This window comes from Crotalus tigris, unplaced genomic scaffold (assembly GCF_016545835.1).
Source record: "Crotalus tigris isolate CLP2741 ecotype Arizona unplaced genomic scaffold, ASM1654583v1 scf7180000017947.1575755, whole genome shotgun sequence".
Taxonomy (NCBI): Eukaryota; Metazoa; Chordata; class Lepidosauria; order Squamata; family Viperidae; genus Crotalus; species Crotalus tigris.
The window spans coordinates 1,093,161-1,112,270 of NW_024096739.1; the positions used below are offsets into that span (position 1 = coordinate 1,093,161).

Below are 19,110 nucleotides of genomic sequence, written 5' to 3' on the forward strand. Positions count from 1 at the left end.
TAATCCAACAGTACAGTGATTTAGCTTATATTTAGATATCAGGGCTAATTAGATGAAAAGTGTTTCAGGTGGTAGAGTAATATGGTATTAATTTGTCAAAAAACGTCAATGTCAGCCTTACATATAACATGCCCAAAACAATGATCTATAGATTTAAGTCTTCCACAAACTTACCATGTAGGTACTTAGTTGTCTGATATTATTTTGTGACATAATATGCCAATACTTAAACAAAATATTTAATTTTTATTTAAAAGTAAAACATGAAATAATATAGAATATTATTATAGAATAATAAAGAAAATGTGAAGTAAGAAAATGTAGAAAGAGATACAAATAGAAAAAAAGAAGATGAAATAGAGAGAGAACGACTTCAGATCTTCTTTACAGCAGTTAGTTACAATCTTACCCTCATTCCTCCTTTATTAAAACAATATCCTAGTCCTGTTCTTCCTATATTCGGCCTTTTTCAGTCCGCAAATCCATAAATCACTGGTTTGTTTTTTCCATTTTCAACAAAATGTACATAAGAGATTTGATAAAAGTACTGATCATTTTATGTCTGATCAAAGAGGTCAGTTTTGTCATGTCCACCAATTCTGTAACCTTTACAATTCTTTCAGAAGCATTGATTGCTATTATCGCTTATGAGGATGCATAGTTTATAAGTTTTCAGATTCAAAAAGAGAGGATGCTTGGAATCCTTCTAATACAGGTAGTCCTTGACTTAAAACAGTTCATCTAGTGACCATTCAAAGTCACAATGGCAGTGAAGCAATGTGGTTTATAACTGTTTTTCTCACTTATGACTGTTGCAGCATCCTCATGGTCACATGATCAAAATTCGGACACTCAGCAACCGACTCATATTTATGATGGCTCCAGTGTCCCTGGGTCATGTGATCACCTTTGCAACTTTCTGGAAAAAGCAAAGTCAGTGGGGAAGCAAGATTCACTTAAAAACTATGTTACTAACTTAACAACTGTGGCAAGAAAGGTGATAAAATGGGGCAAAATTCACAGGAACCCATTATCCTCCAGAACTGTAACCTACCTGGAGTGCCCAGAAGTACAAGGTGTTCAGTGATCAGAGACATGGCCAAGGTAAGGAAGGCTGAAATCCATTGAACAAGACACATAAATTGAAACAGCAAGACGACTGGCCAAGAAATATCTGAAGACAGATTTTTCAAAGGTTTCATGGATGAGATGAGAGTGATTCTTGACGGACCAGATGGATGGGCTGATGGCTAATCAGTAACAGGCACAGAGCTCCACTTTGACTCAGACACCAGCAAGATAGAGGTGGGTACTGGTATGGGCTGATATTTTAAAGAAGAGTTAGTTGGACCTTTTCGGGTTGAAGATGGACTCAAAATCAACTCCCAAATCTACTGCTAGCCTTCCTTACCTTGGTCATTACTTATGACCGTGGTGGCAAACCTATGGCATGCATGCCACAGGTGGCACGCAGAGCCCTCTCTGGGCACGCATGCCACTGTCCCAGTCCTAGGCGTTCAGCTGGGTTTTATAAAACCTTTTTGCTTTACGTCTCCGCCGTGTGCAAAAAAAAAAGTTCAATCAATTTCAACTTCTCACAGGGAAAAAAAGATCTCGCAAAGTTGGAATTGATTGATTGAACTTTTTAGTCCCACCCAGTCTGCTGTTACCACCGAAGCCACACTCACCCAATGGGCCACGCCCACCCGGCACCTGACAATACATAAGTGGGTTTGGGGTTGCAGTTTGGACACTCAATCTCTAAAAGATTTGCCATCACTGACTTATGACATTTACAACTGTTGCAACAGCCCTACAGACATGTGATCAATATCTGGGGCTTGGTAATCGGCATGTATTTGGAATGGTTGCAGCGTCCCAAAGTCACATGATCACCATTTGCAATCATCCAAGGGGATTTCCAATAAGTAAAGTCAATGGGAGAAGCCAGATTTGCTTAATGACCACAGCAGAAAAAAATCATGAAATCAGATGTAACTCAGTGACTGCATTGCTTAGCAATGGAAGTTCTCCAGCACAGAAGATGGAGAATCCACCAATGGGTTTGCTGTCTTCCTGCTCATTAGACCAAGTCAGTCAAACTTGCCACGCCCATCCTGGGCTAGGACACACCCAGTCTTGACTTGGTGTCCAGCTCAAACAGACGTGGCGATCTTGGCTCCCAGAAAGCAGGTAATATTGAGCTTACTTTGTTGGATTCTCCCTTGCATCCAAGGGATCAGCACTGCTCAAAAGGGTTACTGGAAGATAGGATTTCTCCAGGGACCCTAGGAAGAGCGGAGGCTTCCGTTCTTCCATTTGTTGAGCCCCTCACCTCATGTGGCGCTGGGATCAGTGCTACAGCCCGGGCCCTCCCCCAGTCTTTCCACTCTCCTCCGAGGATACGGGAGGCCTCATTTGGCCTCACTTTAAAATCGGATTCAAGAGTTCCTGCTTTGGGATCGCTGAGACTCGGACGGCTCCCTTTCCCTCCGGAACCTCACTGCACTGCTGCCCAGGATTGTGGAGGCCTCAGAAGGCTCCCTTTCCCTCCCGACTCTTATCGTGCTGTTGCTGGGATCGCAGAGGCTCCAGATGGCTCCCTTTCCTCCCATTTTCACCGCATTGCTGTTTGGACCCCAGACGGCTCCCTTTCTCTCCGGACTTCTTTTCCTGCCAGATCGTGCGGCCGCCAGTTTGGCAGCAGCTGGGTGATCGTGTAGGCCTCAATTGGCCCCTCCTTGTCACCACAACTGCGCGGTGAGCTGCCGATCGGCTCCGTTTCAAGGACTAGCCTCTCGCTTCGCTGCAGGCACTGGCCTGCTGACCCCAGCCTCCTCCCTTTCGCATTCAGGCATTCAGGCTCCGTGGTCGTCAGACTGGTGCGGCCGCCATTTTAACTGGCCACTATTGCCAACGGGCCCAGACAAGGCCCACTCCACTTTTTTGCGAGGGGTGGAGGGGTCACAGGGCCCCTTAGGGGGGTTCAGGGTAATCACCCCCCCAGAAAAAACAACCTAATTAATCTAAAAGCGGTCACAGCAGTCGCTCCAGTGTGGATAGCATAGGCCTCAACTGGTGCCTCACTAAACATACCTGGCACCACCTTGCGGGTTTTGCGTGTGCGGGTTCTCACCAAGGTGGAGTTTCTGATGCCTATGTAGACCCACCCGCTGCGCAAAGATGCTGACACTTCACACCCTTGGCATCGTCACCACCAGCGCCCTACAAGCAAGCTGGCTGTCATCACACCGTGATTTTGCCACGGCCGTAGATGCGACGGGACCTTTAATGGGCCCTTCAGGCCAGGGGAGCAGGGTGAACCAAGCCCGTCATTGTCTTAACATTTCCCTGCTCCAACTGAATCTAACCTGCCAATTGATCAACTGCCAGAGTTCCCTCAGCACTACCTGAGATAGCTCACTTCAGGATGGAGGATCCCACGGTGCCCCAAGCCAAGGACACCGTCTCCCCATCCACTAGCCATAAAAGGTACAAATCCAGCAATGGAAGTTCTAGTCACAATTGTGATCGTAGGTGAAACACTACCTACGGAATGATTTTATCTTTTGTGTTTGTTTATTCTGCTACTTATATGTTTCTTTGTGACCACTTTGTGACCACTTTTAATAAGGCATGTTAAATAGAAGAGTGGTTTATCCGTATTTGAGGTAGACAGTTCAGGAGTGGAAGTGTGGGGAACAAGGAAGTACTTTGAAGGCATTCCAATCCTCTTCCACCTCCCCAAGAATCCTGTTTCTGCTTAAGCTATGTCTTTTTCATAAACCTGTTGAGCAGACAGCTGCTTACCTGCTCCAGCATAATTCAAGACATAGATTTTACATTCCATTGCTTTCAAGTCTGAAGCCAGTAGATATTTGTACTAAAGTATTAATCATTTGTGTCTTGCTTTATGAATTGAAACTAGAAAGATTGCCCCAATACTTACGAAAAGTAGAGTTTCATCTGTTCCTTCCCACTTAAATATGTTGTAAGTCCATGGCTTCCTACAAACTGGAAGTTGCAGGCTGAACATATCTTTGTGGCGCCAGGTTGGGGCACAATGGTGTAAACCCCTTCCTCTATGCCTTGGGTTAACTGGTCAGGTTACTTAATACTAAGGATTCTGTGGAAATTTCTGGTGTGCTTTCTTGTTTTGCGTTTAAACAACCCAGAACTGGTTGTACTCTACTATTTATAGTTGAGACAATGCCTGCACAAGGCATAATGAAATTGAATATCTTTGCTTTCCAATTGGGTTCCTTGGCAGGAAACAGCTGAGGAACATGATGGGACTAGAATTGGAGGTTAACATATCAATCATATCAACAATTTAGGGTTGCGAGGGTAATAAACACAATCATGCATTTCTTCTCTGTTAAACTAGCAAGTGCTTGTTGGTTGCCACAGGAATGAATTTAGTCTTTCAGATCGATTCGTCAGCTTATTTCCATATTATTCATTCCAGCTTAAAAGTGCATCCAGCTTCTTGATTTAATTAGATTGCTCAGAATATTTTGTGCATTTTAGCTGGCACCAAGTAGATACTTAACCTATTTCTTTGGTGCTGCACTGTATTAGTCACACAAACACAGGCAATAATAGTCAGATAGGATGAAGATATTTCCCCATTCCATTTGGAATATGGCAAGATCGCCAGTTCTTTGCCAGGTGAAAAATTTATGATTGAGAAAAGTGCTAATCCTAAAACATCTTTTTAACTAATAAAGGATAATACTTGTAGCTCAGGGTTGAAGCACAAAGGATGGAAGCACTAAGGACCCTTCATTTCAACCATGACCTTTTTAACTCTTTATGATTCCTCTGTGATTAGTCTGTAAACATATTTTCTTCTTGTCTGTTTTTAAAGACTTTTTTTCTGAAAGGCAGAGCAGTGAATTGGAATAGACTTGGACAATGGAATTGGAGACTGAATGATTCAAAATTTGTAACTGTTGTTTATTGTTCAAAATGATATTATGGGTTTGTTTGGATTTTGGTTGTTGCTTTTTGACTATTTTTTTGTTTTTTAAAAATAGGCTAACAAGAAGGCTGATTGAATAAAACAAAATGTCCTCTAATCTGATAAATTTATTCAAGTGCAGGTCAATTTGTTTTTGAGTCATATGTCCTGGAAGCATAGATATCAGCAAGGTTCCTACAACAAGCTGATTTCTCCCTCCCATATCAGCCAGCCTTTTGAGCAGGAATTATCTTGACTTATCTTATCCTCTCTATATGGTCAAGTTGATGTTTAATGTTTTTATTATTATTATTCTATCCTCCCTCCTCTTCCTCAATGTCCTCCCTTTATCTTGTGAAGACTCTTTAAAAATAGTGTTAACTAGGTAGTACGGTGAATTGTATTTGTCTCTGAGATGGAAAGAGGCCTATCAACTTGCAGCTGTTTTGTCTCCTGTCTTCCTCAGTGGGGGTCTTGTGTGGCTTCCATTCTCACAGTGCTATTCCTGGATCAGTTGAGTCAGCTGTTCTTGTCTGGTGTGAGTTGACCCAAAGGGAGATGCTGGGATGTTAAGATGCTTAAACTGATTCATGTTATTTGCATTGCAAGGTTTTGTTTCAGGCTTGCTGTTGTTTTTGGAAAGGTCATCTGTGTTGTAATTTAAATAGATGTACATTCAAATAAAAGGTATACAGTTTTGTAGTTATCAGAGATTAGAAATTGGAGATAATGTCCAAACATGATTTCTTTCATTCTTTTTTAGACATTTAGAACAGAAGCAAACCTTTGAACATAGAGACATTTCTAAAATCCATTTCCACAAAATGATGCAAATCTTATTGCTTCAGGTTATGGCTTCAAAAGTAGCATGACCTTTTAAAGGGAGGAGGTGGATCTTTGAAGAACACTGAGCTTCCTGTTTCTGAGTAGGAGGAACCAACAGGGCTGTTGAAACCAATCTTCCATTCTATTGCAAGTAAGAAAAAAAAAACCCAATATGAGCTCTGGCCTATAGGCATGGTTTAGAGGGAAGTGAGTTCAAAGCAGGAAGTGACCACAAAATGTATGCATGCATACTGTGCGTGTGCGTGTGCGTGCGTGCGTGCATATAGTCTGTGTGTATAATGTGCTGAGAAAGAGGGAGAAAGGAAGGAAGGATCATCTTGCTCAGAAACACTGACAGTGAGCTGTCAATATATATGCTGGAGTTGCAGTACCAGTTCCTCCAAAACAAAAATAAATTGTAGTATTTTACTTTATTTCTAAAAATACTACATGTGCAAGTGGTGTGTTTTCTTTCAACAGGGAAGACTACAAACCTAAAAATAAGAATTTAGTAAGAGGAGAAAGAAACAGTCAAGCAGGAGGAGAGAATCCATATAACTTTGTTTTGAGCTCCTGCACAAAAAGATGGGATGTAAGTTAAACAAATTCATAATTATTAGTAAAAGTAATATTGTCTTAAACTGCCATAGCACTGCTTATGGTGGTTGAGAAGGCCATTTTCTGGAAGCTGTTTTGTTTTTGTCTTTTACGCCAAATGTTTTAAAAATGTGATTTTAGTGCCAGTTTCCAGAGGCTCCTGGGTAGCCTATAGAGCAGTGGTTCTCAATCTTTTTAATGCCGTGACCCCCAACCGGTCGTAAGTCGAGGACTACTCAATTGATCGTAAGTCGAGGACTACTCAACTGGTGCAGCACCGTTTGCAGAATGGGACTTTTGGCTCAGCAGGGCAGAGACAGCCTGGACAATTCCTATTGGCTTTTGAAAGCCAATAGAATTAGACTCTATTCAAGAGAGTCTATTCTATTGGCTTTCAAAAGCCAATAGAATAAAAGGGAGTAGCACAGCTAAGGAAAAGGGGAAAAAATGGCGGACTGCGTTGTTTGGCGACCCCGGTGAAATGGTTGTTCGACCCCAAATGGGGTCCCGACCCACAGGTTGAGAACCACTGCTATAGAGGGCCAAATATCTCTGCCTCTGTGTAAGTAGGAGAAGTCAGTCTCCTGCTGTGTTTTCTCTCTTTTCAGCCCCGGAGAAGGGGCTGGTGTCTTCGTCTTGCCTCCTTGTCAATGGCCTTAGAGGATCTTTTGCCAGAGATTGCCCTGGCCTTGATCCTTCCCACTACTTCCTTTTTTTAAAGCAGGAAACTTTATTACAATAATTTAATAGAAACCCCCCCCCCGAGTTTAAATAAATTATGTAAATACAAAATTACAATAACGAATTCAAGATTACCTCCTCCAGGGAGGGGTGGATATACTAAAAGAGGATTTGGGGAGGTGCAGGGAAACTTGAGATAAAACATTAGTTCCTTACAATCTCAACTCTCTCCCTATTGCCATTATTTGGCACATCCAAATAGATTCCATCAAATTAGAGGATTTTTTTTTCTTTCTCATATTTTTTATTAATTTTTTTACACAAGCATAAGTCATTCAATAGTTGGTAAACAGTGTGATGAAGAATGAGAAAAAAAATAAGAATAGAAGAAAGCAGTAATAACGGGACATAGGAAATAACATAGTACTTAAAATATATATCCCTCCTAGATTAATAGTACTGTATTTTCCGGCGTATAAGACGACTGGGCGTATAAGACGACCCCCAACTTTTCCAGTTAAAATATAGAGTTTGGGCTATACTCACCGTATAAGACTACCCCTCTTCCAACGCACACCAAATAAAAATGAAAAAACATCAGTTTTGATTTCAATATGGTAATTTTAATTCAGATGCTTATGACATGCAGGTACTTAGCAGGAAAACTGTCACTTATAAACATAAGGCTGTTTATCATCAAACATGTGAACGTAAAACAGTGCAAGTGGATTAAACTTTTTCTAATTTACTCTAAAGGTTTAAGGAAGGATAAGACAATAAACCCATGGGAGCTGCTATGCTGTTTGTTTTCTAAGCTGTCAACCAAACTAGAACTGATGATGATAGGAGGAAGATAACAAACAATAAAGCAAGTGCCGGGCAAGTCCCTGGCGAGTCAGCAACGCCCATCATAACTGCAAGCTATTTTTTACAGGTTTTGCTGGCGTGACAGTTTCCCTTTAAAAGCCTTCAAAATCATCCTGTTTGTCATCTGATATAAGTACATCAATGACATCTTGTGATACATTTGTAAAGCAGTCATCGTATGGATCGAATTCCATATCAGATGGTGTTGTCTCAGCTTTGGCTTCCTCTTCATCTTGCCACAAGTAGTCGTCCTCCATACCATCTAATGAATTTGATACGCCACACTTCTTGAAAGACTTGATTACTGTTTCTGCATCAATATCATTCCAGGCTTTTATGACAAACTTGCACAAAACATCCAACTGGAGCATGCATGTTTCCTCCTTTTGTGAATGACTTTTCGCCGCTAACCAACCATTCATTCCACTGTTCTCGAATACGATCTTTAAATGGCTTGTTTAGGCACACATCCAGTGGCTGTACCAACAATGTCAATCCTGCAGGAATAACTGCCGCATCTGTCTTTATTCTTGCAAGCCTTTGCTTGGTGCTGGGAGTTAAATGAGCCCACACCAGTAGACTACGTTTTTCAATAAGTCCACCTGGTCGCCTGCTCCATACATTATCAAGCCATAGCTTTACCCTTTCTTCATCCATCCAGCCTTTTTCATTCATATGTACAAAACAACCAACAGCGAACTTGAGTTTCGGCATTGTTTTTCTTTTAAAAATAATCATTGGTCTCAGTTTGGCACCATCAGCTGTGCATCCTAGTACCACTGTAAAACTGGACTTCTCATGTCCTGTTGTTTTAATTAAAATTGTTTTTTCACCTTTTTGATGGACAGTTTTATTTCCAATCATATCAAAATTCATTGGAGTTTCATCCATATTTCCAATACTACTTAACGCATAGCCATGTTTAGTGCACTGTTGTATTATGTATCGATGTTGTATTATCTGCAGATAATTTTTGTGCAATTTTCATCTTTTGCCTCAGTACCATATTATGCCTTCCCAAGAATCTAGTACACCAGGATACAGTGGCCTTAAATCTGTTGCTGTGATCTGGGTTAGATTTGGTCCACTGAAGTGCAAACAAACATATTTTATTTCGTGTCACTACATAACCATTTTGACGATGCTCATTCACCATGTCTGCTACATGTTTTTTGAGTTCTGGCCAATGTGAGGTGCCTCTTCTTAATGCACATTTACCCCTTGGCATACTCTTTAATGCTTTTTCATTTGCTTTCCAGTCCCGAACCATCTTTTCTGTTACTCCATATTGTCTTGCAGCAGCGCAGTTGTTATGTTCCATGGCAAAGTTTACAACTTTAAGTTTGAAACTGGCTTCATATTGCTTTCTTCTTGCTGGTGGAGCCATGATGGGGTCTTGACTGTTGAACATTTGTATACTGTACTGTATGTACTGGTGCTATACTGTATGAACTGGTACAAATACTGGTGCTGTACTGTATGTACCCAGTATACAACAACCAGCCAATCACGGTAAGCGATGTACCTTACCGGTGATTGGCTGGTTGTTGTATACAAAGCCTGCTTGGATTGGGTGGGTCAGCTCTCCCTGCCTGCCCAGCCCTTCCTGTCGTCTTATACGCCGTAGGGAAAAAATGGACAAGCTAATACACCCTTTGGCTGAAGAAGGGGAGAGGGAGGGGGGGAAAGGGAGCAAAGTTTTCTGAGTTCTCATTGGCCACCTATAAGCCCAAATGAGTACAGTATTCCCTCCTCCGTGGACGCCCCTTTATGCCAGTGCTAAGCTCAGGGTGTGTGCGTGCGTGTGTACGCATGTGTGCGACTCCCTGCCCCCCCCGCCCACCTTGTGTCCTGCTCTCTATTACCTCCTTTCCCTGTTTTGGAAACTTCCGTGCAGCTTTGTGGATCGTGCAGAAAAGAAAAAAAAGGAGGGAAACCACTCCATCCTGTGTTGTTCATTTATGCAAATATATCAGCCTTGGTAGTTGCTTGGAGACGAACACACTGAAATCCTCTGGATTGGCACCATCTAAGCCACTGCTGCTTGCTTGATTCCTCTCCCTGGCCCCCCCAAAATGGTCTTCATCCAGCCCCCGAGTCCCCCCACCACCATTCTTTTTTTTCTTTTACTGCTCCCTCTCCCGCACCCCAATTGGTCTTTTTGTGTATTTAGGAAGGAATTTTTAATAGGCAATTTTTATATTAAAAGATACCGATATATTGAGTGACGAGGCTGCCTCCTGTGCTTCTGTTAGCTGTTTGGTTGGACGCTGCTTGGGGGACCTCGGGTGGGGCAAAGGGCAAAGGGGGAAGACGGCTTCGCGGCGAAAGGCTTGGGGGCGCTGCTGGCAGGGCGGGACAGGCAAGGTGGCTGAGGGGCTCGCTCTTTGCTGCGCCCCGCAACAGCTCCAGGGAATCGAGCCCAGCTTCCTGGTGCTGGCATCCAGGAAGCCGACGCGGCTGAGTTTGTGCCACTAGCCAAGCACCGCACGTGTGAACGCAGCCACGGTGGCAGCCTTCACACGTGGGGCGGCCGAACACGGGGCCAAGATTTGGGCTGCTTGTAAGGCAGCGCCTCTGAAAAGCAGAGCCTCTCTTTCCCCCTGTCGACGCTCCTGCTCCAAAGCCTCCAACCCCTCCATTCTAGCAAAGCTCTGCCTGCTTTCCTTTTTTCTCCTCCTTTCCCTCGGTCCCAACTCAGTTCGGTGGCGGGATGGATGAGATTTCTCCTGGCCCGCGTTTTAAAGGCATTTGGTGATTAGACGCACAATGACGCCCACAATAGTTGGGCCACAAGGCGCAACTTCCCCCAGGAGGCAGAAAGAATTTGGGCAAGCGGTGTTTCGGAGGTCAGGCCAGGGCTTGGTCGGGCCCTCGCGGGCACAATTAGGAGCAGCTCCGCGGAGTCCCATGTCAGGTCGTCCTATCTTGGTGCTCCACAAAATAGCCAGCAAGCAGGAACGAGCGACAAACGGAAGTTTAATGCAATCTGTACATGAATAAATTCGTCACTGAGAGTGGCTTGCTCCCAGTGTTTTTACATAGGGAGCATGCCCGCCCCACCCACATCGGACCTAACCCCATCCATCAAGCCACCATCCGGCCTGGAAGGCCTAGTCCCCCCTGCGCCTTTTCCAGGCCAGCAGCCCATCCAGCAACATGCCCATCAATACATCCAGCAATCAGCCTCTCCCCCTGTCCAATGTCGGCCCTGTGAGGTGCCAAGAGATGACATCACATGCGAGGGACGAGGCATCGAGAGATGACATCACACGCGAGCATGCGTCGGCCTTGCAGCAGCACCGAGGGAAACCAGGAGGAGGCCGGCAACGCTGTGACTGGCTCCCCTATTTAATGGCCGCTGCTACTGTTGCCAGGATTGACCAGCCACCAGTGCTGTCGGAACGGAGCGACGGCGCCAGTGATGTTCAGGTGGGGTTGCTGATGGGTGGAGGGGTTGGCTGGCGGCATCCCTGCCACCCAATGAGTCGGCCTCGCAGGACTCAACATGCCGCTCCCCCTACCAGGGGTCTCCCCTGGAAAGCAAACGGATCAGAGTTAATGATCCTGCTCCCTTGTTCTCTTATTCCCTGGCCTCCCCCCTGGTTTTCCAGGATATTTTCGATGGCTTGTCTGAATCAATCGGGGTGCATGCATATCAGTCTCCTTCACCCAAGAGGCTTCTGACAGAGGATACCCTTTCCACAAGACAAGGTAATACAAACTACCCCGTTTCTCCCGTGAGTCCAGGATTTTCTGGATCTCATAGTGGTCGGGCGCTACAGTACCCAGGGTTTCCGTTAAGCAGTCATGGGAGACTGGTTTTAAGAGGCTATGAAATACTGGGTGTATCTTACCCAAAAACCGGGGGAGTTGGAGTCGCAATGTTATCGACTTAATCACTTGTGCAATCCGGAAAGAACCGATATACTTTGGCCCCAGCTTTCTACAAGGAACTCGTAGGCGTAAGTACTTTGTAGACAGATACACCATATCCCCCACCCTGAACGGTTTGTGGGTTCTGTGTTGTCCGCTTGTGCTTTTGCAGTATCTCTTGCTTTTGCTAGGACCTTTCTCACCACACCCCACACCCCGCTAACTCGGGATAACCATTCACCGGGCTGACAGGGTTGGGATTCCTGACTGCTGTACTCGGGCATTGGTACAAACTCCCTGCCAGAAACCACCTGGAAAGGAGTGAAACTGGTGCTACTGTGCACAGCATTGTTGTATGCCACCTCCGCGAACACTACCAGCTCCACCCAATCTGTCTGCTGGTAAGAGACATAGCTCCGAAGGTATCGTTCCACCGCTGCATTCACCCGTTCTGCAGCTCCATTTGTACTCAGGTGGTACGCCGAACGTAGTCCTTGGGAAGAGCCGAGCAGGCATACAAAGTCGTGCCAAAAACGAGCCGTAAATTGAACCCCGCGATCCGAGATAATCTGACGCAGGGCCCCATGAAGACGGTAGATATGTGACAAAAATATGCGGGCCAACCTCCGAGCCGATGGTAATCCCTTACAGGGAACGTAATGGGCTTGCTTAGAGAACAGATCGACCAAAGTCCAGATCACCGTATATCCTCTACCGTTGGGCAGGTTGATCTGGCTCAGCCACCGACTGCAACAACCCCATGGTTTTTCCCATGTTGGGCTTGGAAGTGGCACACGCAGGGCAGCTCCTTACATACTTTTCCACATCTGTCCTCATTCGGGGCCACCAAAATTGATGTCTGGCTAGATGCAATGTTTTCAAATATCTGAAGTGGCCCGCCTGTTTGGAGTCATGACAACAGTAGAATATGCGACTGCGTAGCGTCTGCGGAACATACAATTTGTTGCCGTACCAGGCCAGGCCATCCTGAGATGCTGAGATCCTGAGATGCTGAGTCAACATCTCCTGAAGCCATGGGTCATGCGCGAGAGCTGTTCTCAGTTCGTCCTCAAGAGCCGTGGTTGCCGGACTGGAAACTGCCTTTGCTTCATCCTGCCTATACGGAGGCATGATTGCCTGTACCACCTCCTTCCGTTTGCTGTCTTATTGCGGCAATGTGGTCAATGCATCCACCAGGAAGTTTCTGCCTCCTGGTACATATTTGAGGCAAAACTGGTGGAAGTATTGTGCCCAGTGCACATGTTGTGGGGGCAACCTCTTGAGAGTTTGCAGCACCTCTAAGTTTTTATGATCGGTCCAGACTTCAAATTCATGTTTTGCCCCCTGTAGCAAATGCCGCCACATGGACAGGGCCCACTTTACTGCGAACGCCTCCTTCTCCCAGATGGCCCATGCTTGCTCAGCTCCTGTCAACTTCCACAATCTCCCATCCAAGTTTCGCTGGAGCAATACCGCCCCCACCGCTACATCACTGGATCCTCCTGTACCACAAATGGCTGTTCAGGATCCGGGTGCAACAGAACCGGTTCCCTGACAAAGAGCTTTCAAAGCCTCAAAAGCAGTCTGGCACTCCGTTGTCCAGGTTAGTGGTTGTCCAGGCTGTGGTCGTGTGGTACTCAGCCGGATCTGCAGCAGGTTTGTGAGAGGCAAGGCCACCGTAGCAAACGAAGGAATAAATTGCCTACAGAAGTTAGCAAATCCTAAAAAGCTTTGTAACTGATGGCGTGTTCACAGGGCTTGCCATTCCAACACACTCTGTACTTTTTTGGGGTCCATCTCCACCCCTGCTGCTGATATCCTGTAACCCAGGTAGTCTAGGCGGGATTGGTGGAACTCACGTTTTGATAATTTCATATATAACTAGGCATCAAGCAGTTTTTGACATGTTCCTCCATTATGTCTGTATATATCAGTATATCGTCAAGATATACTAGCACCCCACGGTACAGGTGTTCATGTAGGACTCCGTTAATGAGTTGCATGAAAACTGCAGGGGTGCCTTGCAAACCAAAGGGCATAACCCTAAACTGATAACTTCCCAGCTCATCCCCGGGCTTGATTCTGACTCAGTAATAGGCCTCCCATAGATCTAACTTTGTAAAGATCCTACCCTGGTCTAGGTGGACCAGGAGATCCTTTATTAAAGGGAGCGGGTACATATATTCTATACAGATGCCCCGGAAGTCCACACTGAGTCGAAGTCCTCCATCTTTTCTCTCCTGAAATAACACTGACACTGCTATCCGAGACCGTCCCGGCTATATGAACCCCCGTGCCAGGTTCTTGTCTATGTAACACCTTAATTCCTCCAACTCCCGCGGCGTCATGGGGTACATACGGGACTTCGGTAGTTTAGCCCCCGGCAATATATCAATGGCACAGTCGATTGGACGGTGAGGTGGCAGGCTGTCGCATTCCTGCTCGCTAAACCTCCGCAAGATCATCATATACCGCTGGGAATCCAGGAGCCCGTTCTGGATCCAATGCTGCTTTGACCCCTTCCTCCACCCCTTCCTTTGCGCCAGTCTCCATCCTTGGTGGTTGAGGGCCAACGCCAAGGCGCATATGGTGACATTCACCCTCCCACCATATAGTTGGTCTCCACGTGTCCAGCCATGCCAACCCCAAAATCACGTCCTCTCATGGAACTTCCCAATGTTCCCCCATATCCAGTCTTACTGGTTCTGTCACTAGCGTAACTGGGGCCCCACCCAAAAGGGACCCATCCACCTGCTCGGATCGGATCGGGCGAGCTAGGCGATGGACCCTTTAGTCAGTAACCCCTTTACTGACCAGGCATCTGGTACAGCCTGAATCAATTAATGCCTGGTATTCGCCAGTTTGGTATGTAGTTGGACTTGTCAGCGAGATCGGGATGGCGAAGGGAGATATTGGCTGGCTTACCATGGTATCTTCATCCGGATCCATGTTGTCATATTCTTCCAGTGGATCGTTGGGGACGGTCGTTGTTACTTCACTCGAGGGCCGCTGGAGAGTTCCTGGGGAGTTCCTGGCATACCGCTCTCGAACGGTCCGGAGTTTTCTTTGGCGTGGACCCTGGGCTATCGGGGTGTTTTTATTGCTGGGACTGGGCACTCTGCTACCCGATGTTCACCGGTCTAGGCGGTCTAGGTGAACATGTCCCATAAACATTGCGAGCCGGTCCGGGTCTCCATCAAAAGACACCACGATAGGTAGTGGAACCCACATCACGCCTGACGGCCATGGGCCCATGGCTTGCACGGCCTGCTGGCCACCATCCGCTGTCATAGTGTGACGACCACTCAGGCCTGGGCTCCATGACCCTGAGGACCTGGAGAAGAGCGTAGGCTGAGCAGTGGGTACAGCTGTTGAGGCCACACCTGCTCGGTACTCTCGCCGGTGTCGAGATTGGTCAGGATCACCACCAGGGGGAAGCTTGAACCTTGGGCTGATCAGCTGGAACCTAGAGGAGGCAGCTGGGGGCCTGGAACCTGGGGTACCACCTGGGCAGCGGGTACAGGTAGTCTGTTTCCCCATACCTGTCCCAGAGGACGTCCAACGTATATTGCCCATGGACTGTCGAATAGCTCCATTCTTCATCACCAGTTACATGCCTCTTTCTCCATCCAGACAGCGCTTCCCCCCCACCAGTAACACATGGCCCACCAGCCTCCGAACGTTGCAGGGCAGAACTCAGCCACCAATCCCCTGAAACAGCTGCAGGAGCCTGCTGCCTTGATTCACCTCCAATGTCCACCGGCTGCTGCGCCCTCTCCTTGGGCCTCACTGATGGCTGGGCCTCCCCTGCCTCCACCGCTGGTGGTGCCTTTTTCTCCAGGATCAACTCAGGAAGCTCTTCCACCGGATCAGCTCCTTGGACTTCCTCTGCCATGTCCTTCTGCAATCACCTCCTGCCAGCAGGAACAAGGAAAGGAGGACGATGTAGGTAAAGAGGAGTGCCTACTGTTAGGTCATCCTATCTTGATGCTCCACAAAATAGCCAGCAAGCAGGAACGAGCGACAAACGGAAGTTTAACGCAATCCGTACAGGAATAAAGTTGGCACTGAGAATGGCTTGCTCCCAGTGCCTTTACATAGGGAGCATGCCTGCCCCACCCACACTGGACCTAACCTCACCCATCAAACCACCATCCGGCCTGGAAGGCATAAACCCTGGGCCTAGCCCCCCGCGCCTTTTCCAGACCAGCAGCCCATCCAGCAACATGTCCATCAATACGCCCAGCAATCAGCCTCTCTCCCTGTCCAATGTCGGCCCTGCGAGGTGCCAAGAGATGACGTCACGCGCAAGCAGGCATCGGCCTTGCAGTATCACCGAGGGAAACCAGGAGGAGGCCGACAACACTGTGACCAGCTCCCCTGTTTAATGGCCACTGCTACTGTTGCCAGGATTGACCAGCCACCAGTGCTGTCGGAATGGAGCGACGGCGCCGGTGAAGTTCAGGTAGGGTTGTGATGGGCGGCGGGGTTGGCTGGCGGCGTCCCTGCCTCCCAACGAGTTGGCCTCGCAGGGCTCAACATCCTGGGTGCCTAACTCACAGAGAAAGCTGGCCGGGAGCTCACAATTAGCGGGCCCGCCAGGAGGCAGCTGATGTAGACATCCCTGCGGCGGTCAGGCGGCCCCCGTGCTCCCCGAGCCGGACGGGATTCCTGGCCAGCTGGCCATGGTGCAGGAGCGGCTCCCTCGCCGGGGCTACTCGGCCTCCCTGGCCAGTCAGCTGTCCTGACCTTTCCAGGGCCAACTCCTGCAGGAGGGTGAGCCAGGCCGGACGGCAGGAAAGGAGGCACACTGTGATTCGTACAACCCTGATCCTGGTCCAATGGAGTGCCCCGGCCCCGGTGGATGGGGGGCTGGGAGGGGGAAGCCCCTTCCGATGCCCAGAAAGCAGCGCTTCCTCTCTTGCTCCGGGCATGGGAATATGGGCGGAGGTCCCAGGAAGGCCAAGTATGGGGGGTGGAGGAAGCAGAAGGCACCCGGGGTACCACGGACCGGCCTGGGGATATGCGTTTCGGCACCCACCCTGTAAGATGACATCCGACGTATAAGACGACCCCCGACTTTTGAGAAGATTTTCATGGTTTAGAAAGTCGTCTTATAAGCTGGAAAATACAGTATTTATTTTCTTGAATTTCTTATTTTTAATCATAGTTAAGAATATATTTAATCTTTAAACATTCTATTCAATAAATCTAGTCATCTAATCCCTTAAGTCTAATTCAAAGCATTCTCTCTCTCTCTCTCTCTCTCTCTCTCTCTCTCTTTTCTTGAGTTCAGTCACCTTTAAATATCTGAAACATTTCATCCTTCTTAAAGTTTTCCGATATTCCTAAACAATAATAATCATATTAATACATTTGTTTTCTTTTCAGTCATTTGCTTCGCACTGCTTCCTGATTGGATGATCGTGACCTCTTACGTCCAGGGGGACTGATTCAGGCATCCTGTGCTGTTTGAGCAACGTTGGTGTCTGCCGTTGCCACATGAGATATCTCAGCGTTGTGACTGAGAGGAATCTCTTGGTGATGGAGCCTGGTAAAATAGGTCCGCTTTGGCTGCAGAGCAACCTGGTGAAGTTAGCTGTAAGAAAGCTATATTAACTGAGACCGGACCAAAAATGGCAAGCCCAAATTAATGGTACAGCCGCACCTCTGTGCTCCACTTAGTGGCCAACAGCGTTGCCTTCTTGTGGCGGCAAGATCAATATATATATATTTTTCATTTTTCCAATTTACAAAACAATAAACATTTTTCTTTTTTTAACAGTACTGTGTCATGTACATTTATTGCTATACATTTTTATTTCTCTGTTCTAACCAATTATACCACTTATCCCATACCTCATAAAATTCTGTTTCTTCCTTGCCTTTCATTTCTAGCGTAAGCTTATACATCTCTGCACATTCTAATATCTTATGGATAATCATATTATTAGCTGGTGTATTTTTAAGTTTCCAGCATTGCGCATAGACAATACGTGCTGCTGTTACTATGTGTACAATAATATATTGGAGTTGCTTCTTTATCTTTTGATTAATTATTCCTAATAAAAATAATTCAGCTTTAAATTCAATTTGTTCTCCAGCATGTAAGGAATGTAGAATCTACGAACGGGTTTTAGAGAAGTTCTCCAGCCCAATTAGACCAATCAATCAAAGTTGCCATGCCCCTGCAGGGCCTGACCATGCCCCAGTTTCTTTTTGGTCTCAGCCCTGAAGAGATGTGGAACTTTGGCTCCTGAATATAACTTAGGAGGACAGGTAGTATTATTCCATTTGTGGATTCTTCATTCCTTCTGTAATCTAGTTTAGCGCTGGGCTCAGCATTGCCCTAGCTTATATCTAAGCATTATTCTCTTTGCCTGGAAAGTATTCCACCGCTGACCAGCTGATCGTGGTGATCGCCGTTTTTTGCACAGCACGGCAATCGTTTTCCCTTTGATTATAGTTTTTCACAGGCTCCCTTTTGGTTGCATTCTGCCAGATTCTTCTGTGGTTTTCCCTTACAGTCAAAACTCCACATTAGCTCTCGCCTGTTTACTTTCTTTCACGGAGCATTGCGGGGCCATTTTGAGGCTTGCCGCATGATCGTTCCTTTCCCCTGGTAATTTTCGTTGCTCCTTGCCTGTTAACTTTCCTAGCAGCGTAGGCCATCAGGACAGTTGGAGGGGGCTTTTCTCTCAAAAAAATTCCTTTTGATTGACGAGGGACAGTGTTCCTTTTGAGACTCTATGGAGATATAGGGGCCCCTATATCCCTCATTGTGTACAGGCCCCTTCCTTCTCCATTACAGATGCCATTTTAGGCCACCATGTGGCTGATGAGAATTTTCTGACTCAAATATCCCTGGTTTTTTTCTAAGTCTTGCCTCTGCATTGTGCAAATTCATTCTCATTTCTCAGTTCTTATATGTACATTTACCTCAAATATACAGCGTTAAGCACCTTCCACATCCCTGCCTGCTAAATTAACTATTCAGTTACATAAATTGGGTTTCTTGCCTTGCCTGTTCCGCTGTCTGCATCTAGTGGATGGCAATTGCTGTCCTAGCCGCCAGTAAGAGAGACACGAGGGAACCCCATTAAAAAATTAATAAATAAACAATAATACAAATAAATAATAACTCAATTGTTTACAATACTAAGAACCAAGGACACTGGACAATTGAAGGGGGAAAGGACCGCTCCTTGGGTGACGTGCGACTTACATCGTGCAATGTGACTCCGCGCTTAACGGGCCGGACTTCACAGACCCTCGTGTAGGCCTGTAACGCCTAGGTGGGC

The 19,110-nt window shown here is 46.5% G+C and overlaps 1 protein-coding gene and 1 long non-coding RNA gene across 2 annotated transcripts in view; both read left to right on the forward strand.

Moving 5' to 3' along the window:
• Positions 1-19,110, forward strand: part of PTPN1 (protein tyrosine phosphatase non-receptor type 1) — a 128,610-nt gene that overhangs the window by 14,339 nt on the left and 95,161 nt on the right. The gene's annotated exons all lie outside the window — the stretch shown is intronic.
• On the forward strand, positions 1,695-17,593 carry LOC120308783. The gene is made up of 3 exons (XR_005556930.1): positions 1,695-5,939; positions 6,269-6,380; positions 17,201-17,593. It is a non-coding gene; the product is annotated as an uncharacterized LOC120308783 (long non-coding RNA).